Source organism: Eumetopias jubatus, unplaced genomic scaffold (genome assembly GCF_037043125.1).
Source record: "Eumetopias jubatus isolate StellerSeaLion01/CBP00866 unplaced genomic scaffold, mEumJub1_p1.0 scaffold_6, whole genome shotgun sequence".
Classification (NCBI taxonomy): domain Eukaryota; kingdom Metazoa; phylum Chordata; class Mammalia; order Carnivora; family Otariidae; genus Eumetopias; species Eumetopias jubatus.
In genome coordinates, this window is record NW_028274812.1 from 107718124 (window position 1) to 107732946 (window position 14823).

The following is a 14823-nucleotide window of genomic DNA, read 5'->3' on the forward strand; positions in this document are numbered from 1 at the left end:
GTGGTCTGTGGCTAATAGAACAGGGCACAAGGGATTGTTTACCACTTCTGCGGGTAGGTTATAAAGGCTGCAGATTCCACCTGAGGTGCTGTCTCTGGATCACTCACTCTGGGGAGAGCCAGCTGCCCCGTCCTAAGGACACTTGGTCTGTGGAGAGACCCACTGGCCAGGAAATGAGGTCTCTAGCCAATAGAGAGGCCCCGAGGCTTTCTGCCTATTGTGTAAGCACATCACCCACTCCTCCCCGCCCCTCAGGTTACTGCAACCCCAGAGAACAGCTGGATTACAACCTCCTGAGGGACCCTGAGGCAGAAACTCCCAGCTAAACTGTTCCTGGGTTCCTGGCCCACATAACTGTGATACAATAAATGCTTTTGCTTTAAACTGCTAAATTTCGGGGGTGCCTGGCTGGCTCAGTAGGTAGAGCGTGGGACTCTTGATCTCAGGGTTGTGAGTTCCAGCCCCATGGTGGGCGTAGAGATTACTTAAAAAATAAATAAAAATAGAAATTAAACTGCTAGGGGCACTTGGGTGGCTAGTCAGTTAAGCGTCTACCTTCAGCTCAGATCGTGATCCCAGGGTCCTGGGAATCAGTCCCACATCAGGCTCCATGCTCAGCAGGGAGTCTGCTTCTCCCTCTGCCTCTGCCCCTGCCCTTGCTTGTGCTCTCTTTCTCTCCGTCAATTAAATAAATAAAATCTTTTTAAAAAAATTAAACTGCTGGGGTGCCTGGGTGGCTCAGTTGGTTGGGCGACTGCCTTCGGCTCAGGTCATGATCCTGGAGTTCCGGGATCGAGTCCTGCATCAGGCTCCCTGCTCAGCAGGGAGTCTGCTTCTCCCTCTGACCCTCCCCCCTCTCATGCTCTATCTCATTCCCTCTCTCAAATAAATAAATAAAATCTTTTAAAAAATTTAAAACAATTAAACTGCTGAATTTTAAAAAAAGATTTTATTTATTTATTTGTCAGAGAGAGACAGCACAAGCAGGGAGAGTGGCAGGCAGAGGGAGAAGCAGGCTCCCTGCTGAGCAAGGAGCCAGATGTGGGACTCGATCCCAGGACCAAGGGATCATGATCTGAGCTGAAGGCAGACGCTTAACCGACTAAGCGACCCAGGCGTCCCAAACTGCTAAATTTTGAGGCACTTTGCTATATAGCCATACATGACTCATATACTGGGTTATTCATAGTCTGGAAGAGCTGAACATTAATACCAGCATAGTAGAGTTATCCATTGTTTACCATCATTTTGTTTTTTTTCCTCAATCTATCACGTCCCATCTTCAACCTAACTAGATTAGGTAAAGGTCCATGACCTGGACCAATTGGATCCTCTCTGCTTGTGTTAGTACTTGGGACACAGAAACTGGCTCAGCTGTGGGGAGGAGACAATATGGATGGAAAGCCTAAGGGTCAAGGCTGCCATTTTGGAGCAGTTATAATGGGGTCCATGCAAGTGGATGGGAACAGGAAGGCCAGGGTGTCAGGGAGAAGAGATTCTCGTTGGGTGTGGAGGGAGGGAAGAGGGGTGGAGAAAGTGCCTGATGATATTTAAGCCCCATGAGGCCTGGCTGCCTTTCTAGCATTTGGATTGGAAGACTCTCCTTCCTTAGAACTATTCCCTATTTTACTTGCTCTCCTATGCGTGAGTTCCCTCTCTTGCAACCAAAAGAGGCTCGAATATGCTGCCCACCAGCCTCTCTCTAGCGCTGGCCTGGGGAGCAGCTCCTCCATCTGCGGCAGGCCAAGTATCCCACCAGAGACTAAGCTTTATTATTACTGCTCTACAAAAACGGCTACAGATTGAGTAAAAGGTCCTTTCAGACCATCCAACTCCTTCTGCCTTAGCTCCATTTTCACCAAGTAATCTTTTGATTATTAATGTACTTCAATTTTAAAAGTTGTGTTCTGGCCAGCTGACCTAATCACTCCAGTGGTTGGGTAGGTTCATGCCCATTATAAATTCACAGACTGGCTCTCGGGTACAAATCATTCTGGAGTAACCTCCACTTCATTTCCACTGGCCTCGTTCAAGCCCTGTCACTTAGCCAATGAACCATTGCAGCGGCTTCCAGAAGGCAACCTCCCCGGCTCCAATCCATTCTCTTCAACTTCTCTTCTTAATACACAAATCTCGTGCCTCGCTCCCTGCTCAAAACCTCTGAGGGGGCCCCCGTGCCTTTGGAATGATGACGCTGGGCCCCTCGTCCACCACATCCGTTTCTGTTCCCTCTGACTACTCTCTGCTCTTCCCACATAGTGTTGCTCCGGGTTCCTCAAATGCTACTGGTGTCGCCCCAGCTCTGCTCATGTTCTTGCCACGCCCTGGCATTCCTTTCCCCTGGGTACCTCTCCTTCCTGCTCACTTTCCCTTGGCCCTCTCTTTGGCCCCCTCCCTCTTCCCTTTGTACTTCCAAAGAACTTCCTCCCTCCTTTATAACACACACTGCAGTTGGCTTGACTTATAATTAGTCATCTTCATTTCCACCCCTGGATCATGAGCCTCAAGAAGGCGAGGACTATGCTTTGCTCATATTTATAGCCCCGCTCACCCCAGGACCAACTATAGCATCTTCCATCAATGTTCCATGCCAAAGGAACATGTCAAGGCACTTAGCTGGTTGTTGGGAGGTAGCAGGCACTCGACAAATGGCCACCAAATTGATTACAGTCGGTTGGGGCTGTAGGGACAAATTCTCCCTGGACCTAACCACTGGTAAGATGCGCACCTAGCCTCTGCTATGCAGAGCTGAGAGAGTGGAGGCAGGCTCCTGGTGACATCTGTAGTGCAGCAATGAATGAATCCCAGCCCAACTTTTTTTTAATAAAAAAGGAGGCACAATTTCTCGCATCCTGATAAACTAACGTGCCTCTCCCCTTTTCCCGTCTTTCCCCCTGTTTCTACATTGCAACTGTGACTTACAGGCACATTACAGAATGCTCACTTCAGGTCAAAAACACTGGAGAATGTGGAGGGGCTGAACCCTCCCCCCTCCAGCTATTCAGTTTATGTCTTTTAGAGAAAGGGCACATGAGTCAACCCATCAGTGACTTTATTGTAATTCTTTCAAAAGAGTCAGCACCCACATGTGAAGGCGGAAGCAGAACCTGGTCCTGATTTGTCCACTGACAATCCCTGTCCTGTCCCCAACTGTCCTTCCCTCCAGAGTTGTGTGAAGGCCTCAACTCGCAGCAAACCAGAGACAGACAACACGGAATCCTAAAGAGCAAAACCACTTCAGGTAATCTCAGAGAACTTTACACAGTCGTTCCCAAAGCCATTGAGGAAGGAGCACTGATCAATAAGCAAAAACCAAACACAGCCCATAGATAGAACAAATAATTTCTCCTCTTTTTAAGCAAACATGAAAATTTCTACACACTAACTTTCTGTCTTTCAGAGGCTATACAGTGAATGAATATGGCCTCAAAACAATACTCACCCCACAGGCTCTACAAAGGCAGCAAAGCACAGGGCACAGACCCCTAACCGCCAACGAGAGCGACCTACAGAGACCTCCAGGAGCCGCCAGATTGTGGAACGCGAGGATCTGCAGTGACTCTGGCTTTCTGGGGGAGTCACACCTTTGTCAAGAAGCTGTCTTTCTTGGTGGGGCTTCACCTTTCACTTCATGGTCATTCTTCAGATGGGAACAAACTTTTTATTACCTTACGGGAGTTATGTTCTTAAAACAAAGAATAGAGGGGCACCTGGGTGGCTCAGTCGGTGACGCATCGGACTCTTGGTTTCGGCTCAGGTCACGATCTCAGGATCGTCCCACATCAGGCTCCTGGCTCAGCAGGGAGTCTGCTTCAGATTCTCTCCTTCTGCCCCTCCCCCCAAATAAAAATAAATCTTTAAAAAAACCCCAACGAATAGAAAAAAATGGAGATGGAGGGCAGGGGGCGTGGCTCACTCATGAGCTAAAGGACTGTTTTCCTACCCACAGGCCAACTAGGATGTACTCAGCAGATTCGTGCCTCAGCACATTTCAAGTTACTACATGAGAGGGACCACTGGGGACCCTTCCAGAGAGTAGAACTCAACAACTGTAAGAGGCAGAAATGCTTCACACTGTAGCCTGTTACACACGCACATTCCGAAACTTTATGTGCCATTATTCCCTTCTCCAAATTTTTCACTTTTTATGAGCAAGCCTTCAGTATTTTTACAAATGAAAGGAATAGGAAGTACGTGCAGCACAAACAGGTTCCCACCTGACAAGGCATTTTGCAGGAATTAGCTCAGCATCCATTTTTCCTTATTGCTATCTCTTCATAATGACACAAAATATGTCCCTTCATCCATGCCGATGTATAATTTGAATACCATAATGTCAAGGCATCATTCACAAAACCATCTTATCTTTCCCTCTTTTTTAATATTTTTTTTTTAAAGGCTCCACACCCAATGTGGGGCTCAAACTCACCACCGCAAGATCAAGAGTTGCAAGGTCTACTGACTGAGCCAGCCAGGCGCCCCAACAAAACCATCTTTTCAAAGTTTTTTGACTGTAACCTATAAAAAGAAATACATTTTATCTTGCAAGTCATGTATGTGTATCCATAAAACATATGCATGTAATATAAACTCATTTATGCAACACAATGCATTCTGACATCTTTTTGACATTTTTTAAAAGATTATTTATTTATTTGAGAGACCATGAGCAGGGGGAGGGGTAGAGGGAGAAGCAGACTTCCCGCTGAGCAGGGAGCCTCACACTGGACTCGATCCCAGGACTCTGGGATCATGATCTGAGCCACAGGCAGATGCTTAACCAACCTCTGAGCCACCCAAGCACCCAACATTTCTAAAAAATATTTTATTTTTAAGTAATCTCTACACCCAGCATGGGGCTCGAACTTACAACCCCAAGATCAAGACTCAGAAGGCCTACCAACTGAGCCAGCCAGGTGCCCCTCTTTTGCCACTTTTTTAAAAAGATTCTATTTATTTATTTGACAGAGAGATAGCGAGAGCAGGAACACAAGCAGGGGGAGTGGGAGAGGGAGAAGCAGGCTTCCTGCTGAGCAGGGAGCCCGATGCAGGGCTTGATCCCAGGACCACAGGATCATGACCTGAGCTGAAGGCAGATGCTTAACGACAGAACCACCCAGGCGCCCCTCTTTTGCCATTTTTTAAAAAGATTTTATTTATTTATTTTACAGAGCGCACAAGCAAGCAGAATGGCAAGCAGAAGGAGAGGAAGAAGCAGGCTCCCCGCCAAGCAGGGAGCCCAACGCAGGGCTCGATCCCAGGACCCCAAGATCATGACCTGACCCGAAAGCAGACGCTTAACTGACTGAGCCACCCAAGCACCCCATCTCTTTTGCCATTTTTAAAAGACCACCATCCACTAAATGGATTGCATGACCTTGTTGCATTGGAACTTATGGTGTGAAAACAGTAGTTTATAGTATTTCACAGAAAAGTAGCATTTAATGGCAAATAATGAAATCCTACCTAAAGAAGAGGACCTTAAAAATTCTAGGCAGAAGAGTTGACAGGAGTAAACTTTTTGCTTCTTATTTAACTTTCAACTGCCAGGACACTTTAAAAGCATTTTAATAAACAAGCATTTCAACAAAAGCCTTTAAACAATCTCAAAAGGTTGTGGGTCACACTATTCCCTTTACTCTGAAGAAGAAAGAAATTGAAGCAGAAAAGTTACCTCCACTTACCCTCACCCCCGCTGTTCGGAATCTATATTAAAAACTCACATCTGTTCAGGAATTAAAATTCAGCAATATCTTTTACAGAATCTTAAAATTGTTGTTGCTTCAAAGTATGATGTGCAGCACAAACAGGTCCTGGCAAGGTTACCATGGAGATTAAAGGAGGTAATATAAGGGAAGTACACGGTGGCTCCTGTTATCATTCAGGTTCCTGGGTTATCTTTTCTTGGATATGTCTGATCTCTGCATGGCTAGTGGGCTCAATCACTCGCTGAGCACCTGCCCTGCTGGGCAATAGAGAACAGAGTCCCTCAAGGAGTCTACTGGCTCCATCAATAAAAATAAATATCATTAACAACTAGGATTCTATGCAAACTGGTGCAGCTACTCTGGAAAACAGGATGGAGCTTTCTCAAAAAGTTAAAAATAGAGTGGCGCCTGAGCGGCCCAGTCGGTTAGGCTTCCGACTCTTGATTTTGGCTCAGGTCATGATCTCAGGGTCATGGGATAGAGCCCCGAGTTGGGTTCTACGCTCAGGGGGGAGTCTGCTTGAGATTCTCTCTCCCTCTCCCTGTGACCCTCCCTCTCATGTGCGTTCACCCCCCCCCTCTAAAATAAACAAATAAATCTTTTTTTAAAAAGTTAAAAGTAGAACTACCCTATGATCCAGCAATCGAACTACCAGGTATTTACCCAAAGAATACAAAAATACTAATTCAAAGGGGTACATGCACCCTGACGTTTGTAGAAGCATTATCTACAATAGCCAAAGTATGGAAACAGCCCGAGTGTAGATCACTTGATGAATGGATGAAGAAGAGGGGGTGTATATACAATGGAATAATACTCGGCCAAGTAAAAAAAAAAGAATGTAATCTTGCCATTTGCAGTGACATAGATAGAGCTAGAGAGTACAATGCTAGGTCAAATAAGTCAGCCAGAGAAAGGCAAATACCATATGATTTCACTCATATGTGGAATTTAAGAAACAAAATGAATGAGCAAAGGTCCAAAAAAAAAGAAAGAGAGAGGCAAACCAAGAAACAGACTCTTCATTATAGAGAACACACTGATGGTTACCAGGGGGCGACGTGGGGGGATGGGGGAAACTGGGGGCAGGGATTAAAGAGGGCGCTTGTTGTTATGAGCACCGGGTGTCGGCTGTTGTACGGAAATGTTGAATTGCTATATGGTACACCTGAAACTAATATTACACTGTATGCTAACTAACTAGAATTTATTTTTTTTTAAAGATTTTATTTATTTATTTGAGAGAGAGAATGAGAGATAGAAAGCACGAGAAGGAAGAGGGTCAGAGGGAGAAGCAGACTCCCTGCTGAGCAGGGAGCCCGATGCGGGACTCGATCCCGGGACTCCAGGATCCAGACCTGAGCCGAAGGCAGTCGCTTAACCAACTGAGCCACCCAGGCGCCCACTAACTAGAATTTAAATAGTAACTTTATACAGATATATGATAAAAAAATAACCTTGAAAAAACATAAAAACCTTTGAACCTTGAAAAAAACATAAAAACCCTAGAATTCTAGAGTGCCTGGGCTGAACAACTCATTTATTCCTCCAACGGATAATTATTGTGAGCATCCCATGCCAGGCATGATGCTACATTCTGGGATTACGGGGTCCAAAAAATAGGAGACACAACCACAGCCCTTATGGTGTCTACAAAGAGTTTAGTGTTTGAGAAAATACTGCACATTCCATTAATATTACATAACATACAACTGTTTTACACTCCCTTATCTGTAAAGGGAGATAAGATTAGATCAGTGGTTCCCCAAGGTAAAGATTTCACAGATAGAAAGGCTGTCATAAAAGAAATACTTAAAGGGACGCCTGGGTGGCTCAGATGGTTAAGCGTCTGCCTTCAGCTCAGGTCATGATCCCAGGGTCCTGGGTTCGAGCCCCGCATTGGGCTCCCTGCTCACCAGGGAGTCTGCTTCTCCCTCTGCCTGCCACTCCCCCTGCTTGTATGCTCACTCACTCTCTCTCTGACAAATAAATAAATAAAATCTTAAAGAAAAAGAAATACTTAAAGAAAAATGATATGATTTCTTAATATAATTCTTTAAACTGAATTAATTGTCATAAAAAAAAATCACCACAGGGGCGCCTGGTGGCTTAGTCGGTTAAGAGTCTGCCTTCGGCTCAGGTCATGATCCCAGGGTCCTGGGATCGAGCCCCGCATCGGGCTCCCTGCTCGGCGGGGAGCCTGCTTCTCCCTCTCCCACTCCCCCTGCTTGTGTTCCCTCTCCCGCTGGGTGTCTTTCTCTGTCAAATAAATAAAATCTTTAAAAAAAGAAATCACCATATATCCTTATTTTTTCCTTAAACTATAAGCCAGGTTTTGTCCTGGTATTAAAGGATTCATCAGAACTTGCCCAGGTCTCTCTTTCTAGGATTCTCTGGTTTTCTTTTATAGCACTATTTACATGTAGAATCTGCCCAAATATCCCCCAGAATTGCAGAAAGGCTGGACATTGAAGGGCCTTTTCTGAGATGGTCATAATGCACATAGCAAATTCTGCTTCCACCATTCGCCTTGAGGGCTGGGAAGTATTACGGGACAAAGGTCTAGGGACCGGCAGGCAGAAAGGGACCTGGCAACAGTTGGGGGTCTACTATAGGTCTGGCCCAATAGTTGGTACTTTTCCCACACATTACTTTATTTAACATTGCAACAATCCTGGGAGAAATACATCTTTCTTTATCCCCACTTTACAGTTGGAGGAAATTGAGCTCAGAGAGGTTATGTATCATGCTCAGTATCACACAGCTAGCAATCAGAATTTAAGCTCAGATCTGTCCTCTTATTACCATCACCCCACTTCACTGACGGGAAGAGATGTAAGAGAAAGGACAGATGCAGGAAAGTTTTAAAAGATGTATATGCCTTTGCCAGAAAAGGAATTTGAAACTATATTCAAAAGACAATTTAGATAGCTGACAATAATGTCACTCTATCTACAAGTCAACAGCTTCGGTGCCTCTCAGTCTCTTTCCTGATCAGCTCAGCAAATACCCTCCTCTGCCCCTGGACTCTGTCTGTCCCTTTCCCTAGAAATGAGAACAAGAAGCCCCGACCCACTTCTAATCACAGTCCTAGGAGAGCTCTTGTTCCCAGCCCAGGTCTTTAGCCGTTAACTTGTCTATTTAACATCATTTTATCATGCACTTCCCATGTACCAGGCACTGTGCTAAGCAGACAGCATGGAATAAGACACATCCATGCTTGGAGAAGCCCAGGCTGTAGAATAAATATCTGTAAATAGACACTGACCTCACAAACTGATAGGCGTTCACCCAGAGCCAATGGAAGGGAGAATCCAGAGAGGCTTCCCAGAAGAGGTGTATAAAACAGGTCTGGTGGGAGGCAAGGGCCATCAGGTGGAGATTAAGCAGAGGATCACAGGCAGCAGGACAAGGAAGCAAGCAGCAGGTCCCAAATGGAGCCACCAGCTCTCTCTCCAAACATGCTCTTCCTGGTTCACTGTCTCTTGCACCAGGATCACGGTGGACCCAGCTCCTCAAGCCAGAACCTCCCACAACTCTCTGCCCTCCTTTATCCCTCACTTCTAGTGAGTCAGAGTCGTGTGTAGTCTTCTAAATCTCTCACACATTAACCTTTCCTTCTCTCTCCTCACTCCTCATCCTGCCCCAGGACCTCCACTTCTCCAGTAACAGCCTCCAAACTGGTATCAGGTTACTTTTGCTCCAAGAGAATCCAATCCACACAGAGCATCCAGCCTGATCCTTTGTTAAAGGGGGGTGGTGGGGAAGGAGAAAGGAAAACTAATCTGATTCTGTCATTATCCTGCTGAAATCCTTCCCCAGTTCCTAGTGCCTTCAAGATTATGCCCAAAGTGCCTGACGGGATTGACGAGACCCTTGGTGGTCTGGCCTCTGCTCACTATGCTAACCTCAACTCTGATTACCACTTCCAGCTTCAATGTGCTACAGGTCCTCTAACAGGGTGGCTTACAACCCTGGCTGCCCACTAGGACCATATGGGGAGCTTTAGAAAACACCAGTGCCTAGGTCCCACTCCCAGGGATTCCGGCCGATGCTGGAAAGCCTCCCAGGAGTACGAATGTGTGGCCAGGGTGGAGGACATTGCTCTCGTGGAACACACCTTTTTCTCATGTCCAGGTTTACTGCCCTGTCTCTGTTGCTAGAGGCAGACACCAAAGCTCTCCTAGCTTCCTGGCCACCAAGCTGGGGACTTCTTCTCTTTCTCACTGCTGGATGTCTAGCACCTAGAACGGTGCCCAGATCATAGTTGGTGCTCCATGAATATCCACAGAAAGGAACGATGAGTGATTGCTTTCCCCCTTCTCCGGGTTAGATCTCACTCATTTTTTAGGATCCAGCTTAGATTTTCTAAAGGACACCACCTACACACCCCATTCCTCTGGTTTGGATTAGGCTACCATGGGTGATCTTAGCACCCAAGATTTCCTCCATTATAGGATATATCCCACCACATTGTCTGTATCCATCACTTAGGCTGTAAGCTCAGAGGGGGCCCCTGTCTGTGTGGCCCCTCGCAGAGTGCCTAGCATATGGTGGGTGCTGATTAAGTAAGCGCGGTATGAGTAAGTGGAAGTGGGACAGCATGCTGTGTTGGTGTGTTATGGCGAGTGTCATGTGGCGGGAGTAAAGGCTGTGGTGGGAGATGGAGCTGGGGAGGTACACTTGCAACATGCTGTGAAGGGCCTGGTATCAGCACTAAGGAATTGGAACAGTATTTAGACAACAGGGAGCCAGCAGAAGTTTTCAGTGAAGTGACATGATCAGTTGAGTTTTAGGGTAATCACTGGCTGAGGCCTGGAGGGCTGGGGGAATGCCAGGAGGCACGGGGTAGGGAATCAGGTGGGAGTCTAGAACAATAGCCCAGGGAAAAGAAGATGAGGACGGGGCCAAGGCCTGAAAAGAGGGCTCCGAACTGAGAGAGACAGAACAGCACTTGCAGACCGTGAGGGCCCGGGAGGGAGAACGAGGCACTGTCACCTTCTGCTTGGGAGCCTAGCGATGTGGGTCGGAGCACAGCTGGGTGTGGCGTCACAATCAGACAGGCGGGGTTAAAAGCTTGGACTTGGGAACCAGGCTGGCTCGATTCAAATCTCAGCTCCACCAACTTACTAGGTCTTGGTCCTGAGGAAGTCACTGTCGCTTCTTCAGTTGTTCGTCTGTTAAATGGGGATAGTAGTAGTTTCTACCTCACAGGAATGTTAAGACTGAATGAGGTAATACATGTAAATGTTCAGCCATTGCCTGGCACATGGTGAATGCCACGTCAGAGTTAGCAGAACGATTTCTATGTATATAGCATGGTGGATTATCCGCAAAGATGGCTGTCAATTCCTTCCACCTCTCTAAAGGCCTGCTGCTCCACCCATCAAGAGGTGGAGTCTCTTTCTCCTTGCCTTGAATCCGCGCTGGCTTTGTGGTTTGCTTTGACTAAGTGACCGCACCAGAAGCGACACTGTACCGATTCCCGTCCGAGCCTTAGGAGGCCTAGTGGCCTCTGCTTATGCCCGGTTGGAAACCAGTCACCACGCAAAGCTTAAGTTCAACCACCGCATGCTAAGAGACCAAGAGTGAGGGAGAGGCCACCAGGAGGAGAAGCTAGGCGCACCAGGCGACAGCCAGCACTAAGGTCCCAGACTTGCGAGGGAGGCTGTCTTGGAGGCTCCAGCCCCAGCTGAGCCCACAGAATTGTGGGAAATAATAAAGTATTGTTATTTTAAGCTGGTAAGTTTTGGGATGGTTATGCAGCAACAAAGGACTGAAACCTACATATAGGAGAAGAAGGACATCACTGGGGCACTGAGGATTTCATTTTAGGCCATCTACTTCAGATGGGGCAGTTTTTTTTTTTTTAAGATGAGGTATTTTGGGTAGAAGATAGTTCCAAGGATAGTAAATAGTTACTTGGCAATATCTAGAAAGGTGTTGGCAGTTCAGGGTCGGGCTCAGTCTCGAGAAAGGTGGAGGAGGCAGGGATTGGAGGGAGGTCAGCACAAGGACACGAGTTCTAGGAGAAGGTAAGCTGGCAGGGAGGCGAGAGGAATAGGAAGAGGGGTACCAGGAGAGAATCCTGGCCTCACAGGTGTGTCAGGGGTCGGTGGAGAGAAGTCTGTGAAGGAGCCAAGAAGCATCGGTGACCAGAGATGGGCAGAGAACTAAGAACCAGGAGCCGGGCTTCGAGAAGAGGCACCGAAAAACAGCAATGGGTTTGAAGTTAGGAGGGAAGAGAGCAACTCACTTTCAAATACAGTGGCAGAGGCAGAAGTCGTATGAGAAGGGGCTAAGGAGGGATGATAACTGAGAAACCAGACATAGCAAAGGTAGGTTACGGTTTTAAAACCCTGTGGTTAAAACCAAACTCAGAGAAACGTGGAGTAGACTGTCGGCTGCCAGGGGCAGGGGGTGGAGGGATGGGTGAAGATGGTCAAAGGGCACAGACTTCCAGTTATAAGATGAACAGGTTCTGGAGATGTGATATACTGCATGGTGACTATAGGTAACAATACTGTGTTGTGTGCTGAAAGTCGCTATGAGAGTAGACCTTAAAAGTTCTCACCAGACACACACACTATGTGAGGTGATGGATATATTAACTAACCTGGATGTGTTAACTAACTCTTGTGGTGGTCACTTTGCAATACATATATATGTATATCAAACCATCACGTTGTATATCTTAAACTCACACAATGTTATATATCAAATTAAATGTCAGTAAAGCTGGGGGGGGATTAACCTAATTACCTATACCCCCTCATTTTTTTTTTTTTAAAGATTTTATTTACTTATTTGACAGAGAGAAACACAGCGAGAACAGGAACACAAGCAAGGGGAGTAAGAGAGGGAGAAGCAGGCTTCCCGCGGAGCAGGGAGCCCAATGTTGGGCTCGGTCCCAGGACCCTGGGATCATGACCTGAGCTGAAGGTAGACGCTTAATGACTGAGCTACCCAGGCACCCCCCAAAATTGTTTTTAAAAAACAGAACAGTGTAGGGGTGCCTGGGTGGCTCAGTCAGTTAAGCATCCAACTCTTGATTTCAGCTCAGGTCACAATCTTAGGGTCGTGAGATGGAGCTCCACATCAGGCTCTGAGCTGGGTTGTTGAGCCTGCTTAAGATTCTCTCTCTCCCTCTCCCTTTGCCCCTCCCCCCCCACCTTGTGCACGCACATGCTTGGGTGTGCTCTCTCTCTCTCTAAAAAAAGAAAACAGTAAAAAAACAAAAAACAAAAAACAAAAAACGGAATGGGGCGCCTGGGTGGCTCAGTTGGTTAAGCGTCTGCCTTCGGCTCAGGTCATGATCCCAGGGTCCTCGGATCGAGTCCCGCATCCAGCTCCCTGCTCAGCAGGAAGCCTGCTTCTCCTGCCTGCTGCTCGCTCTCTCTCTCTCTCTGACAAGTGAATAAATAAAATCTTAAAAAAAATAGAATAGTGTAAAAAGTCTGTTAAAGAAGGAAGAAAGTTAGAGCATCCACTTTTGTGGATGATGGGACAAACGGAAAATTGTTTTAAGTTGAGGGAACCTACTGGCTGGGATGGGATGCTGAAGAAGAGAGAGGAAAGATCCTGAAGGAAGAGAGGATGAGTTGTGGCTGAAGGTCCTAGGAACATGAGGGGGAAGGGATACAGAACTCAGGTGGACAGCTTTGCTTTGGGTGAGAAGGGAAAGACAAAGAGGTGGATCTTCACAAGTTGTAATTGAGATGGGAGGCAAGTTCAGGTTCTCATCTGGTGGGCTTTTTCCTCTGTGAAGAGTAGGTAAGCTCATCTGCTGTCAGGCAGTGGGGCTCCTGGGAAGTGACAGAACTCTTTTTCTTTTTCTTTTTTTAAGATTTTATTTATTTGAGAGAGAGAGCAAGCAAGCACGCATGTGAGCAGGGGGAGGGGCAGAGGGAGAAGCAGACTCCCAGCTGAGCAGGGAGCCCAACATGGGGCTTGATCCTGGGATCCTGGGATCATGACCTGAGCTGAAGTCAGACACTTAACCCACAGAACCACCCAGGCGCCCTGTGAAAGAAGTTTCTGAAGAGTCTCATAAGGAATGCATGAGGGACTGCCGGTGGCAAGCCTCAGATTCTTCTGGAGAAGTTGCCTGCCTTCTCCAGGCAGGAGAAGGGGGATTCCCTGCCTTCTGAGGGTCAGGCTCTCAACACCAGCTTCTTTCCTCTGGCCTGCCCCAAACCCCATGTCCCTCCCCTGAACTGGTCTCTGGGAGGTTCTCAGTCATTCCCTCATTCATTTTCCAAGTGCGTGCTGAACATCCACACCACCCAGCCCCACTTCTCTGGGCAACATACTGATCCTCTTCCCATAGAGCTTCCAAACCTTCCCCACACTTTTAGACACCCCCATCCCTTCCCTCCCATACCCAGCAGAGGACCTCACTGCCTACTTTACAGAGCACACAGAAACCATCCGACTCTTTGTACTTCTGAAACAAATAATGCAATATATGTTAAGAAAAAAAAAAGAAGAAGAAGATAGGGGAAGAATGAAGGGGAGTAAGTCAGAGGGGGAGACGAACCATGAGACGATGGACTCTGAAAAACAAACTGAGGGTTCTAGAGGGGAGGGGGTGGGGGGATGGGTTAGCCTGGTGATGGGTATTAAAGAGGGCACGTTCTGCGTGGAGCACAGGGTGTTATGCACAAACAATGAATCATGGAACACTACATCAAAAACTAATGATGTAATGTATGGTGATTAAGAGAACAATAAAAAATTATTAAAAAAAAAAGAAACCATCCGACTCATCTGCCAATTACCAAACATACAAATTTACCTACAGCTGCACCCTCTCCTGCTGATACGGCATTTTTAAACTGCAGTTTAATTTAAGAGGGCTTGATCAGTATTTCTGAAATGCAGTAAGCAGAACAGAAAATAGTATCTAGTGAACATTTTAAGAGTATTTACTGTTTCTTATATGGCCCAGTTAGCCCTCCCCAAGGAGGAAGGAGACTCTGTCTGTCTTCATTCACCTTGGCAGCCTGAGGGCATCCGTGGGCTCAGTGGGGGAGCGCAGCAAGTGCTTCATAAACTGATGCTAGATTCATAAACGGCATCGGGTGTACAATGATGAAAATCGTTCCAGAAACCT